Consider the following 19,419-nt stretch of genomic DNA (forward strand, 5'->3'; position numbering starts at 1 on the left):
CTCCCTACCTCCTAACCCTTGGCAGCCACTGATCTTTTTACTGTCTCCATAGTTATGATTTCTCCAGAATGTCTTATAATTGGAATCACACAATACATAATTCTTTCAGGTTGGCTTCTTTTGCTTACTAATATGATTTAGTTTTCCTGTATGTCTCGTCTGGCCTTGACAGCCCATTTCTTTTTAGTGCTGAGTAATATTCCACTCTCTGGATGTACCACGATTTATTTATTCATTCACCTACTGAGAGACATGGTTGCTTCCAAGTTCTGACAATTATTGATAAAGCTGCTATAAAAATGCAAGTACAGATTTTTGTGTGGACGTAAGTTTTTTTATTCATTTGGTTAAATACCAAGGAACGCAATTTCTGGATCATATGTTAAGAGTATGTTTAGTTTCCTAAGAAACTGTCAGTCTTGCAAAGTGACTAAATTATTTTGCACTCCTATCAGCAATGAATTAGAATTCTTCTTGCTCTACATCCTCACCAGCATTTGGTGTTGTCACGGATTTGAATTTTGGCCATTTCAAGATGTGTATAGTGATATCTCATTATTTTAATTTGTAATTTTCTATGACATATATGGAACATCTTGTCATATGCTATCTGTATATCTTATTTGTTAAGAGCTTGTTTAGGCTGCAGTCTTTTGCCCTTTTCTTTTTTTTCTTTCTTTCTTTTTTTTTTTTTTTTTCTAGTTTCACTCTTGTTGCCCAAGCTGGAGTGCAGCGGCATGATCTCAGCTCACTGCACACCTCCAACCTCTGGGTTCAAGCAATTCTCCTGCCTCAGCCTCCTTAGTAGCTGGGAGTACAGACGCATACGACCACACCCAGCTATTTTTGTATTTTAGTAGAGACAGGGTTTCACCATGTTGGCCAGGCTGGTCTTGAACTCCTGACCTCAGGTGAGCCACCCACCTCGGCCTCCCAAAATGCTGGGATTACAGGCATGAGCCACCGGGCTTGTTTTGCCCATTTTTAAATCAGATTGTTCATTTTCTTGTTGTTAAGTTTTAAGATTCCCTTGTATATTTTGTGGGCTTTTTTTTTTCTTTGTTTTTATTTGTTTGTTGCTTTGTTTTGTTGTGTAGTCTCATTCTGTTGACTAGGCTGGAATGCAGTGGTGCGATCTCAGCTCACTGCAACCTCTGCCTTCCAGGTTCAAGTGATTCTCCTGCCTCAGCCTTCCGAGTAGCTGGGACTACAGGCAGGTGCCACCACTCTGGGCTAATTTTTTGTATTTTTAGTAGAGACGAGGTTTCACCATTTTGGCCAGGTTGGTCTAGAACCCCTGACCTCAAGTATTCCACCCACCTTGGCCTCCCAAAGTACTGGGATTATAGGTATGAGCCACCGTGCCCGGCCTCTTTTATATATTCTGAATAGCAATCCTTTATCAAATATATATTTTGCAAATATTTTTTTCCCAGTACGGGGCTTGGCTTCTTACTATTTTGTCATTGTCGGTTTACTTTGCAATTCCCTAATGATTAATGACGTTGATCATCTCTGCCTATCTGTATTTGTCATATGTGTGTCCTTTTCAATGAAATGTCTTTCCATATCTTTTGACCATTTTTCCAGTGGATTTTTGTTGTATTTTGTTTAGTTTATTGTTGGCTTTTAAGAGTTCTTTACATATTCTAGATAGTTAATGAATATCTGGTTTGCAAATATTTTCTTACAATCTGTACCTTGTCTTTTCATCTGCTTAAAGAGTCTTTCATAGGTAAAATTACAATTTTGAAGAAGTAAAATTTATTCATTTTTAGCTTTATAGATTTTGCTTCATGTGTCAAGCCAACAACTCTTTGCCTTAAGCCTACATGCTGAATACTTTCTCCTATGTTTTATTTTAAACATTGTATAGTTTTATATGCTACATTAAAGTCCATGATCTATTTTGAGCTAATTTTTATATAAGGCACGAGACTCAGCTCAAGTTTTATTTTTTTGACCTATGGATGTTCAATTGCCCTAGCATCATTTATTGAAAAGGCTATCTTTCTTCCATTGAATCGCTCTTGCACCCTTTTCAAAAATTGCTTGGGTATATTTGTATGGGTCTATTTCTGGGTTCCCTATTCTGGTCCATTGATCTATGTGACTGTCCCTCCACCAACACCACACAGGCTTGGACTATTGTGGCATTATAAAAAGAAGAATATAAGAATAAGAATTATATTTTTATTCTTATTTTCAAAATTGCTTTACCTAGTCTAGTTTTTTTTTTTTACTTTTTGTATGGACTTACAATAGTATTATTTATATCTACAAAAAGTATTGCTGGAATATTGATAGGAATTGGATTAAATCTGCATATTAGTTTGAGGAGAATTGACATCTATACTGCTTTGATTTTCCCAATGCACAGAGTACCTCCCTCTATTTGTTGAGATTTTCTTGATTTCTGCTGCCAATGTTTTACAGTCTTCCTCATACAGGTTTTGTGTTTTATTAGATTTACACTTAATCATTTTATTTGAAGTGAATTTAAATGGTATTGTATTTTTAATTTTGATGTCCACAAATTCATTAGTAGCATTTAGAAATACAATTGTTTGTTGTATATTTAACTTATACTTAACATGCTGAACTTTATTATCAGGTTTATAGAATGGTTTTTTGGTAGCTTCTTTGGAATTTTATAGGTAGACAATCATGGCACTGGCAAATGGGACAGTCTTATTTCTTTATTTCTGATCTGTGTTTTAATTTTTTTAAATTATACATCTAAAACTTCCAGCACTTTGTGAAATAAGAGTGGTGAGAGCAGACATCCTTGTTTCCCAGACTTTGGGAGAAAGAATTCAGTGTTTAATCATTAAGTATAAGGTTAGCTGAAAGCATTTTGTAGATGCCATTTATCGAGTCTGGGAAGTTTAGCCTCATTTCCAGAATTCTCAGAGTTTTCATCACAAATGGGTATTAAATTCTGTCAAATCCTTCTTAAGAACCAATTGCCATGGTCATGTGATTTTTCCTCTTTACTTCTTAATATGGTAAAGATTATATTGATTGACTTTTGGATATTGAACTAGCTTTGCATCACTGGGATAAACCCCACTTAGTCATAGTGTATAACTTCTTTTATACGATGGTGAATTACATTTGCTGATACAGTCATGTGTCACTTAGTGACAGACATATATTCTGAAAAATGTGTCATTAGGCGATTTTGCTGTGCAAACACCATAGAGCATATTTACACAACTAGATAATGAAGTCTACTACACATCTAGGCTATATAGTATAGCCTATTGCTCCTAGGTCACAAACCTGTACAGCATGTTACTGTACTGAATACTGTAGGCAGTTATAGCACATTGCTAAGTATTGGTGTATTGAAAATCTGGTACTATAATCTTATGGGATTACTGTCGTATATGCAGTCTGTTGTTGACTGAAACATTGCTGTGCATCACATAACAGTATTTTATTAAGGAGTTTTGCATTTACATCCATGCGGGATATTGGTGTCTAGTTTTCTACTTTTGTACTGGGGATACTAGCTTCAAAAATGAATTGACAAGTATTCTCTTCTCTTTTATTTTCTGGAATAAATTGTGTAGTAGTGGTGTTAACAATTCTTTAAACATTTGGTAGAATTCTCCCGTGAAACCATCTGGGCTTGAAAATTGCTTTATCAATTACAAATCTGATTTCCTTGTTAGTTATAGGGTTATTTTCATTTTCAATTTCATGTTTGATAAGTTATGGTAGTTTGCATTTTTTGAGGAATTAGCCCATTTCATCTAAATTGTCAAGCCTATATGTATAGAATTTTTGTAGCATTCCCTGATTATTCATTTGACGTCCACAGAATCTGTAGTGATGATCTTGTCTCATTCCTGATATTGGTAGTTTGTATTGTCTCTCTTTTTTTCTTTGACTTACTAGAGGTTTCAACTTTGTTGACCTTTGCAAACAACTGGTTCTTTATTTCATAAATAGTTCTCTACTGTTTTTCCTTCAATTTCATTGATTTCTACTCTTTATTAATTTTCTTTCTTCCTTCTTTTCTTCCACTTGCTTTGGGTTCCTTTTTATTTCTACTGTTACATTTCTGGCTGAAAGGTTGGAGTGCTTCATGACTAACACCACAGGGATGGAAAGAAAAGGATGGAAAGATCTGGCTAGGAGCCAGTGTATTAGTCCATTTTCATGCTGCTAATAAAGACATACCTGAGACTGGGTAATTTATAAAGAAAAAGAAGTGTAATGGACTCAGTTCCACGTGGCTGGGGAGGCCTCACAATCATAGCAGAAGGTGAAAGGCATGACTTACATGGTGGGAAGTCAGAGAGAATGAGAACCAAGTGAAAGGGGTTTCCCTTTATAAGATCATCAGATCTCACGAGACTTATTCACTATCATGAGAACATCACGAGAAGGACCCCACCCCATAATTCAGTTACCTCCCACTGGGTCCCTCCCACAAGCCATGGGATTTATGGAAGCTACAATTCAAGGTAAGAGTTGTGTGGGGACACACCCAAGCCATATCAGGGAGATTGCCCTCGTACCTCATTAAGGCAAGGTAGGCTTTCCAAGTGATCTCTACTGACATCATAGGGCAGGAGTACAGAGCAGGTTGTGGGAGAGGGTTCATTACTGCTTGAGGGGAGGGAAGAGGAGGTATCAGCCTTTTCTGATACCATTTTGGCAAGGCATTTGAGGTACATCATTGCAGCCTAGAGTGGGTGGCGGTCTAGGGTCCTGGCTCAGCCTTTGCTGGTATGAGTAGGGTGGGGCCACATTTTTTTCTGCTATGTTTTGGCTGATGTAAAGCAGTTATTGTCTATAGTTTCCAGTCTTGCTAGACTGCCCCTTCCCGAGCAAGAACAGACTTTTATTGGAGCTTTTTGTGTCTGCGCCCATTGGTATTTCCAGTTTACCAACTTCTTCAGTTCCAAATCTGAGATACGTGAAACAAAAAGGAAAAATAGAGAATAGGCCCTTAGTCCCAAAGCCTCTAGGCAGCATGGCTTTTTCAATTCAGTTTTCAGAGTCATCTTATGTTTATTTTATATATAATGTCCAAGGTTTTCAGTCTTAGTCAGGGAAAAGTCTGTCTATCTTCCTAAAAGTGGACATCAATCAACATTATTTTTATAATTTGTAAATGTTGGTTATATATTGTATTAGTGAAAGTTCCACTCAGTGTATAATAGAAATTGTTCCTCAACAGAAAATTTAGGTCAGCCGGGCGCAGTGGCTCATGCCTGTAATCCCAGCACTTTCAGAGGCTGAAATGGGTGGATTACCTGAGGTCAGGAGTTGAAGACTAACCTGGCCAACATGGTGAAACCCCATCTCTACTAAAAATACAAAAATAGCTGGGTGTAGCGGTGTGTGTCTATAGTCCCAGCTACTTAGGAGGCTGAGGCATGAGAATTGCTTGAACCCAGGAGGAGGAGGCTGCAGTGAGCCAAGATTGCACCACTGCACTCCAGCGTTGGGGAAAAGAGTGAGACTCTGTCAATGTCAAAAAAAAAAAAAATAACAAAAAAGAAAGAATAAAGAAAATTAAGATCAACTTAGTTTGGGAGTAATTGGATAAGCAAAGATAAACACATGTTGATAAACTGACCTTAACATTATCTTTGTCCTTCTGAAAGCTAGAAAATGTGCCAATACACAGTTCCAGTTCTGAACTACCTAAAAGCAATGAAATATCTTGAGTTGAGGGCTCATAGAGTTTCAGAAGAATAGTAAAATTTTCTAAAGGATTTTAGGAAGTAGAGTTGTCAGCATTTTTTGTATTTTACCTCAAGAAATATTAACTATTATTATTATTATTATTATTATTATTATTATTATTAAGACAGAGTTCTGCTCTTGTCGCCCAGGCTGGAGTGCAGTGGTGTGATCTCAGCTCACTGAAACCTCTGCTTCCCAGATTCAAGTGATTCTCCTGCCTCAGCCTCCGGAGTAGCTGGAATTACAGGCACCTGCCACCACGCCTGGCTAATTTTTGTATTTTTAGTAGACAGGGGGTTTCACCATGTTGGCCGGGCTGGCTTCAAACTCCTGACCTCAGGTGATCTGCCTGCCTCAGCCTCCCAAAGTGCTGGGATTGCAAGCATGAGCCACCATGTCCTCCATTATTTAGTGAGATTTGGTTTATTTTATTAAGAAGACTACAATTCCTTTATTGTTAATTGATATCAAAAACTGGGGCCAGGCTGGTGGTTCACACCTGTAATCCCAATACTTTGGGAGGCCAAGGCCAGTGGATCACCTGAGGTCAGGAGTTCAAGACCAGCGTGGCCAACATGGTGAAACCCCATTCCTACTAAAAATACAAAAATTAGCCGGGTGTGGTGGTGCGTGCCTGTAGTCCCAGCTATTCGGGAGGCTGAGGCAGAAGAATCGCTTGAACCCAGGAGGTGGAGGTTGCAGGGAGCCAAGCCTGGGCAACAGACCAAGACTCTATCTAAAAAACAAACAAACAAACAAACAAAGAATTGTTTACATTAGCTGAGGTGTGGGAAAAGCATTTCTATGCATTCTTTCCAATTGGTGGAGTTCTGCTAAATACCTGTAGTAATGTCTTAATGAACTCAGCAGCTTAGACCTAAAAAAATCTCTCAATGAAGGGAGAATAATTGTTTTACATTTATTTATTTATTTATTTAATTTTATTTTTAGACAAAGCCTTGTTCTGTCACCCAGGCTGGAGCGCAGTGGGGTTCTCCTGCCTCAGCCTCCTGAGTAGCTGGGATTACAGGTGCCTGCCACCACGTCCAGCTATTTTTTCTATATTTATTAGAGACTGGATTTTGCCATGTTGGCCAGGCTGGTCTCAAAGGCTGGTCTCAAAACCCCTGAGCTCATGTGATTCGCCTGCCTCTGCCTCCCAACGTGCTGAGATTACAGGTGTGAGCCACAGCGCCTGGCCCTATTTTACATTTAAATGATATAGATGGTTGTCAGATTTAGCAAACAAACAAATAAAGAAAAAAATACAACATACCAATTAAATTTAAATTTCAGATAAATGCCAAATAATTTCCTATAAGAAGGCCCCAAATGTTGCAGGGACATACTTATACTAAAAATTATTGGCTGTTTATCTGAGATTCAAATTTAACTGGATGTCCTGTATGTCATCTAACCTTCCTATAGTATAAACATCACTTTTATTTTTTTATTTACTTATTTGTTTATTTAATTTCAGCTTTTATTTTAGAAACAGGGGGTACATGTACAGGTTTGTTACATAGGAATGTTGCATGATGTACAGATCCCATCACCTAGGTCATAAGCATAGTACTCTACAGTGTTCTTTTTCTTTTTCTTTTTTTTTTGAGATGGAGTCTCACACTGTTGCCCAGGCTGGAGTGCAGTGGTGCAATCTCAGCTCACTGAAACCTCTGCCTCCCAGGTTCAAGCGATTCTCCTGCCTCAGCCTCCTGAGTAGCTGAGATTACAGGCACACACCACCACGCCTGGCTAATTTTTTGTGTTTCTAGTAGAGACAGGGTTTCACTCTGTTGGGCAGGCTGGTCTCGAACTCCTGACCTCGTGATCTGCCCACCTCAGCCTCCCAAAGTACTGGGATTACAGGCACGAGCCACCATGCCCAGTCTACCCTACAGTTTTCAACACATGCCCTTCTCCCTCCCTCCCAACCCCTCTAGTAGTCCACAGTGGCTATTGTTCCCATATTTATGTCCATATGTGCTCAATGTTTAGTTCCCACTTATAAGTGAGAAGATGTGGTATTTATTTTTCTGTTCCTGCATTAATTTGCTTGGATTATAGCCCGCAACTGCATCCATGTTGCTGCAAAGGACATGGTTCATTCTTTCTTATGGCTCTGTAGTATTCCATGGTATATATGTACCGCATTTTCTTTATCCAGTCTACTATTGATGGGCACCTCAGTTGCCATGTCTTTGCTATTGCAGATAGCACAGGGATGAACATATGAGTGCATGTGTCTTTTTAGTAGAATGATTTATTTTCCTTTGGGTATATACCCAGTAATGGGATTGCTGAGTCTAATGGTAGCTCTGTTACAAGTACTTTCAGAAATCTCTTGGCTGTTTTCCAGAGTGGCTGAACTAATTTAAATTCCCTCCAACAGTGTATAAGTGTTCCCCTCTTGCCACAACCTTGCCAGCTTTTTGATTTTTTTAATATTAGCCATTCTGATGGGTGTGAGATGGTATCTCATTGTGATTTTGACTTGCATTTCTCTGATGATTAGTGAAGTTGAGCATTTTTTCACCTGTTTGTTAGCCACTTCTATGTCTTCTTTTAAGAAATATATGTTAATGTCCTTTTCCCATTTTTTAATTGGGTTATTTGGTTTTTGCTTGTTGATTTGTTTAAGTTCCCAGTAGATTCTGAATATTAGACCGTTATCAATTACATAGTTTGTTAATATATTCTTCCATTCTGTAGATTGTCTGTTTACTCTGTTAATAGTTTCTTTTGCTGTGCAGAAGCTCTTTAGTTTACTTAGGTCCCACTTGTCCATTTCTGCTTTTGTTACAATTGCTTCTGGGGACTTAACCAAAAATTATTTGCCAAGGCCAATGTCAAGAAGAGGATTTCCTAGGTTGTCTTTTAGGATTTTCAGTTTGAGGTCTTACATTTAAAAATTTGATCCATTTTTAGATACTTTTGATATACGGTGAAAGGTAAGGGTCCAGCTTCAATCTCCTGAATATAGCTACCCAGTTATCCCAGCACTATATTTATTGAATAGGGAGTCCTTTCACCATTGTTGGTTTTCATCAGCCTTGTCAAAAATCAGATGGCTGTAGGTGTGTAGCTTTATTTCTGAGTTTTCTATTCTATTCCATTTGTATATGTGTATTTTTTTTCCACCAGTACCATGCTGCTTTGATTACTGTAGCTTTATAGCATAGTTTGAAATAGAATAGTGTGATGTCTCCAACTTTGTTCTTTTTGCTTAGGATTTTTTTTTTTTTGGATATTTGGGCTTTTTTCAGTTCCATATGATTTTTAGAATAGTTTTTCCTAATTCTGTGAAGCATGATATGGAAGCATACAATCTTCCAAGATTAAGTCAGAAAGAGTTTGAAACCCTGAATAACCAAATGTCAATTTCTGAAACTGGATCAGTAATAAGAAAGCTCTCAATCAAAAACAAACAAAAAATCCTAGACCAGATAGAGTCACAGCTGAATTTTAACAGACATACAAGAAGAACTGATACCAATCCTACAGAAACTAGAGGAGGAGGCTTCTTTACATGTTTCTTGAGAACTGAAACAAGACAAGGATGCCCATCCTCGCCACTCCTATTCAATATAATACTGGAAGTCCTAGCCAGGACAATCAGGCAAGAGAAAAAAAGAAAGGTAATTCAAGTAAGAAAAAAAATAAGTCAAACTATCTCTCTTCACTGAGAATGTGTTTCTATACCTAGAAAACCCTAAAGACTCCACCAAAATGACCCTAGAATGGGTAACTTTAGTAAAGTTTCAGGATACAGAATCAATGTACAAAAATTAGTAGCATTCTGCAGTGGCTCATATCTGTAGTCCCAGCACTTTGGGAGGCCGAGGAGGGTGGATCACGAGGTCAAGAGATGGAGGCCACCCTGGCCAACATGGTGAAACCCCATTTCTACTAAAAATACACAAATTAGTTGGGCAAGGTGGCACGCGCCTGTACTTCCAGCTACTCAGGAGGCTGAGGCAGGAGAATTGCTTGAACCTGGGAGGCAGAGTTTGCAGTGAGCAAAGATTGCACCATTGCACTCCAGCCTGGCAACAGAGTGAGACTCCATCTCAAAAAAAAGAAAAAAAAATTTTGTAGCATTCCTCTACATCAACAAAATCCCAGCTGAGAGTAAAATCAGGAACACAATCCCACTTAAAATACCAACAAAGAAAATGAAATACCTAAGAATACAGCTAACCAAGGAGGTTGGCTCTGTGTCCCCACCCAAATCTCATCTCAAATTGTAATCCCCATATAGGGCGGGAGGGAGGTGATTGGATCATGGCAGTGGTTTCCCCATGCCATTCTCATGATAGTGAGTTTTCACGAGATCTGATGGTTTTATAGGTGTTTGACAGTTCCTCCTTCACAGGCTCACACTCCCTTCTGCGACCTTGTTGAAGAAGGTGCCTGCTCCCCTTTTGTCTTCTGCCATGATTGTAAGGATCCTGAGGCCTCCGACCCATGCTTCCTGTTAAGCCTGTGGAACTGTGAGTCAATTAAACCTCTTTCCTTTATAATTACCTAGTCTCAGGTAGTATTCTTTATAGCAGTGTGAGAACGGACTAATATATATGTGAAAAATCTCTGCAAGAAGAACTACAAAGCACTAATGAAAGAAATCAGAGATGACACCAATAAATGAAAAAACATTCCATGCTCATGGATTGAAAGAATCAATATTGTAAAAACAGTCATACCACCCAAAGTAATTTACAGATCCAATGCTATTCCTATAAAGTCCTATGTTTTTAAAATGTTAAAAGAAAAATATAGCCCACTATATAACTATTAGATTTATATATACATTATTAGAAATATTTTAAGGGATCAAATAAAATATGTCACTTAAAGAAATTGCTTTTTAGTTAATCATGAAATTTAACACAAAAACAATGACTTATGCTCCAAAAATAGTAAAGCAGAATGAAAGTAATTAATTGGTTAGGAAGTAAAATCAATGAATATATTTTATATTTTATCTTTTCTTTCTGTGTATGAGAAAGAATAAGTAGGAAAGAGGGAGGGAGAGAGAGAGGTTGAACTGATGGAAGGTATGGGGGAATACTGGGAAGATTTTGTAAAATCTGGTTTCATATGGGAAAACAAACTGTGGTCAAGCACTTAATAAGGGAAAAAATGCCTTTGAATCCCCACACACAGCAATGCTGGTGGAAAAGGAAGAATAAATGAGGAGCAATGCTGAATTCCAGGCAATGCGTGAGGTAGAGAGCCAATTACAGCTTAGTGGCCAAATACTTGTTTTCCTTTAAGCCACTAATACGGAAACACTTTTACACATTATTTTAACCAATAAAAAATTACTGTTGTCTTTAATAACTATCTTTGTAATTTACATATATACATATATATGCATTAAACTGCACATTAAGGGAAACTTTCGATATTTTATATATGAAATAAGAAAAAATGAATCCAGGGTCAGTTAAAATTTTGTTAGATTCGAATGCCTTCTTACCTTTGACCTGAGTTATTTTATTTTGCATAAAGAATCTCCTGCTACCACATGGCCCAGGTTATCCATAGATTAAAGTAGTATCCTGCACCCTGGTAACCTAACTTAGCTAAGTGCAGTTTTATCTACACTTGTCTAAAGTGATAAATTTTCCTTAAGTAAATCTCTTCCCACTATCAATCAAATCAAGACCAAATCCCAACCCTGTCTTTTCTAGGACACTTCACAGTATACCAACCTACCCTGGAGCCTTAGCTCCAGCCACTTCCCCACTTGTAACCCATGAAGCAATCCAGTTGAAATTACTTACAATCTTCTGAAGCCCTTTACTTTCCTATCCCTCTATTGTTGTTCTTGACAGCCTCATCACTTGGACCTTTCTCCCCAGATACTACTTTTCCTTATATAAATTTTACTTTAATTTTATGGCATAAATTGAATTTCTTTTTAATCACATGGATTATTTCCTGATCAATAACCCCAGTTGTTCTCTTTCCCTACTTTTATTTCTCACTTTATTCCTTAAGATTGTTTAGTGTATTTGCACTGATTCATTGCTGCTTGGTTATTTGGCCTCCCCAGCATAGCATTAAAACCTTTGATAGAAGTGGGCTATGATTTGCTCATCCATCTTCAGGACCCTCAGTGTGACTTCGATAGTACCTTGGAATCTAATGTTTCCATAAATATTTGTTTAATCATATTAGTGAAATCCCAGAATTTTATGGTTTCTGATTAATGACTTACATTTTGGGTGATAATTTACTTTCACATTCATATGTTGTCAGGCTTGTCACTTGCCAAAATGAAGTAAGTGAACCACTGAAACATGACTTCAGTGATTTGAGTCAACAGCTTGTATTAATGAATAATCAAAATGACCAACTAGAATAAAAGAGACTAGAAGTGGTTTTGTAATTTTAGGTGCCTCAACTCCAGCCGAATGCTTATGAAATAATAAACTTCTCAGAATCAGAAAGTAGGATTTAAAGGACTCAACATTCTGTATAACTTTTGAAAGTAGAAAAGAAATAATTATAGATCACTTTATAGGTTTTTTTTCTGGTTTAGTGGAAACCAGGATAGCTGAGAAATAAAGTCTCAATTTGAGAGATTTAAAAGGTTTTTATCTTTGCTACTAGAAAGGAAGGAAATGTATTTCTTTAAAATGAAAACTTAGCTGTAGAAGAAAACAAGAAAAATTGCAAAAGGCAGGGAAATTACAGAATCTACAATTTTGGGTGTTCATTATTTTCCACTACCCCAATTCAATAACCCTAAAATTAGATGACAATAAGAGGTGCTTTCTGTGACAAGCACTTCAGTTCTTATTAGATTTCCAATAGTCATTTAGATTTGGCATGGCCCCAAAATGACTCAAAACGCTATACCTTCTGTTATTTCCAAAGTCATATAAATGTTTTAAAACCATTCCTGATATAATGAACTTTTTAAATAGTAGGTGATATCTGTGTCTCCTCCAATAGACCCTGTCATTATATCTTTTTACATATCTTTACATCTTTATCTGCATTGATGAAGAATAAGGTTATTAGTTTGATAGCAAAACACAATCTAATTCAGAAGAATCATCCTGTTTATCCGAGAAACTATTCTCATAGAATCTCAAAATGCCACTCTCACCTGGACATCTTAAAAGCCCAATCCTTCCTTCAAAGTCCAGTTTAACTCACATACTCTTCAAAAAGGCATTTCTCACCTTTTCACTCCTTGATGATGACCCCCTAACTTGAACACCTGCTATATGATATTTGTCACTTAACATGACCTGGTAGATTTTATTACTTTTTCTGGTGGTCTGGTCTTTCTAACCATAAATAAGGTCCTTATAGTCAGGGACTTTTAGCATAGTTCTCCAAGCATAATGGGACACTGTCAATACATCAATAGATGTTAGTGGTTTTATTTATTTATTTATTTATTTATTTATTTTTTATTATACTTTAAGTTCTAGGGTACATGTGCACAAAGTGCAGGTTTGTTACATAGGTATACATGCGCCATGTTGGTGTGTTGCACCCATTAACTTGTCATTTAACATTAGGTATATCTCCTAATGCTTTCCCTCCCCCCTCCCCCCACCCCACAACAGGCCCCGATATGTGATGTTCCCCTTCCTGTGTCCATGTGTTCTCATTGTTCAATTCCCACCTATGAGTGAGAACATGCGGTGTTTGGTTTTTTGTTCTTGCAATAGTATGCTGAGAATGATGGTTTCCAGCTTCATCCATGTCCCTACAGAGGACATGAACTCGTCATTTTTTATGGCTGCATAGTATTCCATGGTGTATATGTGTCACATTTTCTTAATCTAGTCTATCATTGATGGACATTTGGGTTGGTTCCAAGTCTTTGCTATTGTGAATAGTGCCACAATAAACACACGTGTGCATGTGTCTTTATAGCAGCATGATTTATAGTCCTTTGGGTATATGCCCAGTAATGCGATGGCTGGGTCAAATGGTATTTCTAGTTCTAGATCCCTGAGGAATCACCACACTGTCTTCCACAATGGTTGAGCTAGTTTACAGTCCCACCAACAGTGTAAAAGTGTTCCTATTTCTCCACATTCTCTCCAGCACCTGTTGTTTCCTGACTTTTTAATGATCACCATTCTAACTGGTATGAGATGGTATCTCATTGTGGTTTTGATTTGCATTTCTCTGATGGCCAGTGATGATGAGCATTTTTTCATGTGTCTGTTGGCTGCATAAATGTCTTCTTTTGAGAAGTGTCTGTTCATATCCTTCGCCCACTTGTTGATGGGGTTGTTTGTTTTTTTCTTGTAAATTTGTTTGAGTTCTTTGTAGATTCTGGATATTAGCACTCTGTCAGATGAGTAGATTGCAAAAATTTTCTCCCATTGTGTAGGTTGCCTGTTCACTCTGATGGTAGTTTCTTTTGCTGTGCAGAAGCTCTTTAGTTTAATTAGATCCCATTTGTCAATTTTGGCTTTTGTTGCCATTGCTTTTGGTGTTTTAGACATGAAGTCCTCGCCCATGCCTATGTCCTGAATGGTATTGCCTAGGTTCTCTTCTAGGGTTTTTATGGTTTTAGGTCTAACATTTAAGTCTTTAATCCTTCTTGAACTAATTTTTGTATAAGGTGTAAGGAAGGGATCCAGTTTCAGCTTTCTACATATGGCTAGACAGTTTTCCTAGCACCATTTATTAAATAGGGAATCCTTTCCATATTTCTTGTTTTTGTCAGGTTTGTCAAAGATCAGATGGTTGTATATGTGTGGTATTATTTCTGAGGGCTCTGTTCTGTTCCATTGGTCTATGTCTCTGTTTTGGTACCAGCACCATGCTGTATTGGTTACTGTAGCCTTGTAGTATAGTTTGAAGTCAGGTAGCATGATGCTTCCAGCTTTGTTCTTTTGGCTTAGGATTGTCTTGGCAATGTGGGCTCTTTTTTGGTTCCATATGAACTTTAAAGTAGTTTTTTCCAATTCTGTGAAGAAAGTCATTGGTAGCTTCATGGGGATGGAATTGAATCTATAAATCACCTTGGGCAGTACAGCCATTTTCATGATATTGATTCTTCCTATCCATGAGAATGGAATGTTCTTCTATTTGTTTGTGTCCTCTTTTATTTCATTGAACAGTGGTTTGTAGTTCTCCTTGAAGAGGTCCTTCACATCCCTTGTAAGTTGGATTCCTAGGTATTTTATTCTCTTTGAAGTAATTGTGAATGGGAGTTCACTCATGATTTGGCTCTCTGTCTGTTATTGGTGTATAAGAATGCTTGTGATTTTTGCACACTGATTTTGTATCCTGAGACTTTGCAGATGATGGCCAAATAGGAACAGCTCCAGTCTACAGCTCTCCGCGTGAGCGATGCCGAAGACGGGTGATTTCTGCATTTCCAACTGAGGTATTGAATTCATCTCACTGGGGCTCGTCAGACAGTGGGGGCAGAACAGTGGGTGCAGCCCACTGAGCATGAGCCAAAGCAGGGTGAGGCATCACCTCACCCGGGAAGCGCAAGGGGTCAGGGAATTCCCTTTCCTAGCCAAGGGAAGGGGTGACAGACAACAGCACCTGGAAAATAGGGTCACTCCCACCCTAATACTGCACTTTTCCAACGTTCTTAGCAAACGGCACACCAGGGGATTATATCCCGTGCCTGGCTGGGAGAGTCCCACACCCAGGGAGCCTCGCTCATTGCTAGCACAGCAGTCTGAGATCGAACTGCAAGGTGGCAGCAAGGCTGGGGGAGGGGCGCCCACCATTCCTGAGTCTTGAGTAAGTAAACAAAGCAGCTGTGAAGCTCAAACTGGGTGGAGCCCACCGCAGCTCAAGGAGGCCTGCCTGCCTCTGTAGACTCCACCTCTGGGGGCAGGGCATAGCCGAACAAAAGGCAGCAGAAACCTCTGCAGACTTAAATGTCCCTGTCTGACAGCTTTGAAGAGAGTAGTGGTTCTCCCAGCATGGAGTTTGAGATCTGAGAACGGACAAACTACCTCCTCAAGTGGGTCCCTGACCCCCGAGTAGCCTAACTGGGAGGCACCCCCCAGTAGGGGCAGACTGACGCCTCACAGGGCCGGGTACCCCTCCGAGATGAAGCTTCCAGAGGAACGATCAGGCAGCAACATTTGCTGTTCAGCAGTATTTGCTGTTCTGCAGCCTCCACTGCTGATACCCAGGCAAACAGGGTCTGGAGTGGACCTCCAGCAAACTCCAACAGACTTGCAGCTGAGGGTTCTTACTATTAGAAGGAAAGCTAACAAACAGAAAGGACATCCACACCAAAACCCCATCTGTACGTCACCATCATCAAAGACCAAATGTAGATAAAACCACAAAGATGGGGAAAAAACAGATCAGAAAAGCTGAAAATTCTAAAAATCAGAGCACCTCTCCCCCTCCAAAGGAATGCAACTCCTTGCCAGCAATGGAACAAAGCTGGACGGAGAATGACTCTGACAAGTTGAGAGAAGAAGGCTTCAGACAGTCAAACTGCTCCGAGCTAAAGGAGGAAGTTCAAACCCATTGCAAAGAAGCTAAAAACCTTGAAAAAAGATTAGACAAATGGCTAACTAGAATAACCAGTGTAGAGAAGTCCTTAAATGACCTGATGGAGCTGAAAACCATGGCATGAGAACCACGTGATGAATGCACAAGCTTCAGTAGCTGATTCGATCAACTGGAAGAAAGGCTGTCAGTGATGTTAGTGGTTTTAATACAGATGATTATACCTAAGTCTATGGAAATCCTGCTTATCCCCTTTCACTGTATCAAACAGGGGGAGAGAGTAGGCAGTCTTAAATTTCTGCGAATGAATAAATAATTTTTCAAACCATATAGACATTTGTGAATTCTAAATATAAATACAAGATAACCAGACTCAGATGTCAGTAACCTAACCTATCATTTATCTAAGTGCACTCCTTCAAACAGCAGTCTCAAAAACGTGTTCGTTGTCAATATATATTTGAGAAATACAGTGTACTATACCATCTAACCGTTTGCAATGCACATTTTCATATTAAAAGTCCTCAGAAATCCAAGTATGAACACATTTTAAACCCAGCTTTTAACTCATCATTTCCTAAATGTATTGAACCATGTAACCTTACCATCATATCTTAAAACTACCGTTATTTGAATCTTACTTTGGGAAACAAATTGAAATGGCCCTTTGGAACAGAATCTAACACTTATCTTCTGCAGAAGTGGGTGGTGGATGGGAAGCTGCCCAGCTAAAGATGTGGAGGCATTTTCTCACAGGACATATCATCAGTCTATTGTCATCTTCCTATACTCTCTAGAAGTACTCGACCTGCAGCGTTAATTTCATAGCTGTTTTTTTAAATAATTAAAATCTTGGCACACTGCTATTCTCATGAAAGCATATTTTATTTATATTTTATATTATATATATTTAACAATGATGCTGTGAGCAAGATGGCTTTTCTCTCAATGCTAATGTAAGTAAAAAGGCTAAGTGTAGGCTGGCACAAGTTGGAAGAGTTGTTATGAAACAATATTAAAAGTCATTTTGTCACAAAAAATATAGTTAAGTTTCTGAATGTATTTTCCTATCATCTAATATTTAAGGAAAAATAAAAACATCCCTCTTATATTCAAATATCCAGAATTTATATATTTTTATACCAAGTCACATGAGATCTTTGTCTCCTACCTAATTTTTAAAAATAATTATTGTTGCTGTTAGTCATACACCATAAAGCCAAGGATATGAGTATGATCGTTGTGAGGGGCCAAGGGCTATTGCCCAGTGTAAATCAAGAAGCTTGTAGTCCTGTTTGCTCTTGGCAACCATGTTGGAACCCTGAGGGAAGCCACCCTGAGAATGAAGTAAGCATGACAACTGAAGAGGGAAGATACAAAAATAACAGAATTTTTGCCCTAATAAAATTTTGACTAAAGTCTTTCCTGCTTTTGGATTTATATTACAGAAGATAATGCATCTTCTTTAAGATTTAGGGCTTTTTAAGTTAGTGTTTTCTGCCACTTACAAAATAAAAACAAAAAAATAAATTGATACAGGATCTGGTCCTAAGAGGGGCATCATATAAATAACAATAATATAGAATGAACTGAATACAGTGAAGACATGTCCTACATCCCAGGCTGTGAGGTTGTCCATCATTGTAATGTGCTTAGGCAATACTTGCTTCAAATGTTGCCTGGCTCCAGCCAGGTGCTCAGAGAACCTGGCTGAGCAACCTGCCTGCTCAGCCAGGTTCTCACTGAGGCTTTAGCTCTAGGATACTTACTAGGGAAATTCAGGGTTTTAAAATAGGTGTACATCAGTGAGGATGCCAGAAGGAAACAGATGACACACTCAGCTGAAATTCTGAGAATTTAATGAAGAGATATTTAACATAAGTATGGACAGGATTAATGGAACCAACTGGGGGTCTGAGACACATCAGTGTTGACAAGAATGGGAAACCATTAGCCTCCTTGGGTTGCAGGGCTGAAGGGAAGGAAGAGTGTTACCATAGGGCAGAGAAAGTGAAAGCTATGGAGGAACACAATTATTGTGGGAACTGCAGCAAACCTGATTCAGAGGAGGAATAGAAATACTCCATCTTCTCCCTCCTCCCACGCTCCAATCCCCAAGAGATTAGTCCTCTTGATCAAATCACAACTGATTCTTTTTTACTGATACATAATAGATGTACATAATTTCAGGATACATGTGATAACAATATATGCATAAATTTTGTAAAGATCAAATTTGTATAATTGGGATATCTGTCACCTTAAATATTTGTCTTTACACTACAAACATTCAAATTATTCTCTTCTAGTTATTTTGAGCTATACAATGGATTATTGTAAATCATAATACCCTACGAATTTATCAAACACTAGGTCTTATTTTTTCTATCATAGTGCATATGTATACCCCACCAAGATCTACACGACGAAACAAAAAGTTGGGGATATAAGTGGCTCGTTTGAAGACATTTTGGATGATTTTGATCTAAGATTCTTATGTGATAGGTGTGTTGTTATTGTTTTTTATTTCCCCTTAAATAAGATTCTAGGTCTGATTATCAGGATAAAATCTTAATGAGTTCTCTTATGGGCTTGTCTCACTTGATTGTCAAATACCCACTTGTCACAACTCTGCTGTTGTGAGGAAACAGAAGTGACATCAGAATGTTGTGTGGCACGTGGAGAAAGGATAGGATTTAAAACAAAACTACTTTGAGGGCACTTCAGAGCACTATCCCTAGAAGCTAGGGACATGGGACAAAGAACATAGGCAGAGTGTTAGTCTGTAGCAACCAAGGCAGTAAGCTTCTGTGTGTATAGAACTTCATTCTGCCTTCCTACCTGTCTCCATCCCAGGCTCAGAAAGAAACTTAAACCACTGTGTGGATCAATAATGGTGATCCAGAATGAAGACTAGACCCCAAGATTAGCATATGGGAAAAAAAGACCTTACTCATTTAGAACTTTTGAGCTAAATTTTCACCAAAATATTCTAAGAAATAAAAATAGAGAAAAGAGTAACTGGTGGAAATACATGGAGAGAAAGTAAAAGCAAGATGTTGGTACAAATTAAAATATGGTAGCAAGAAGAAGTGTAAGATTAACACAGACAGATATTTGTGCTTTGTAAACTGTAATACACTAAATAAATGTGAGTTATTTAAAAATAGTATATGTCAATTTTCCTTCTAATGATTATTTTCATTATATGTCTGATAGTACATGTCTCCTTGC

Source organism: Pan troglodytes, chromosome 15 (genome assembly GCF_028858775.2).
Source record: "Pan troglodytes isolate AG18354 chromosome 15, NHGRI_mPanTro3-v2.0_pri, whole genome shotgun sequence".
Classification (NCBI taxonomy): domain Eukaryota; kingdom Metazoa; phylum Chordata; class Mammalia; order Primates; family Hominidae; genus Pan; species Pan troglodytes.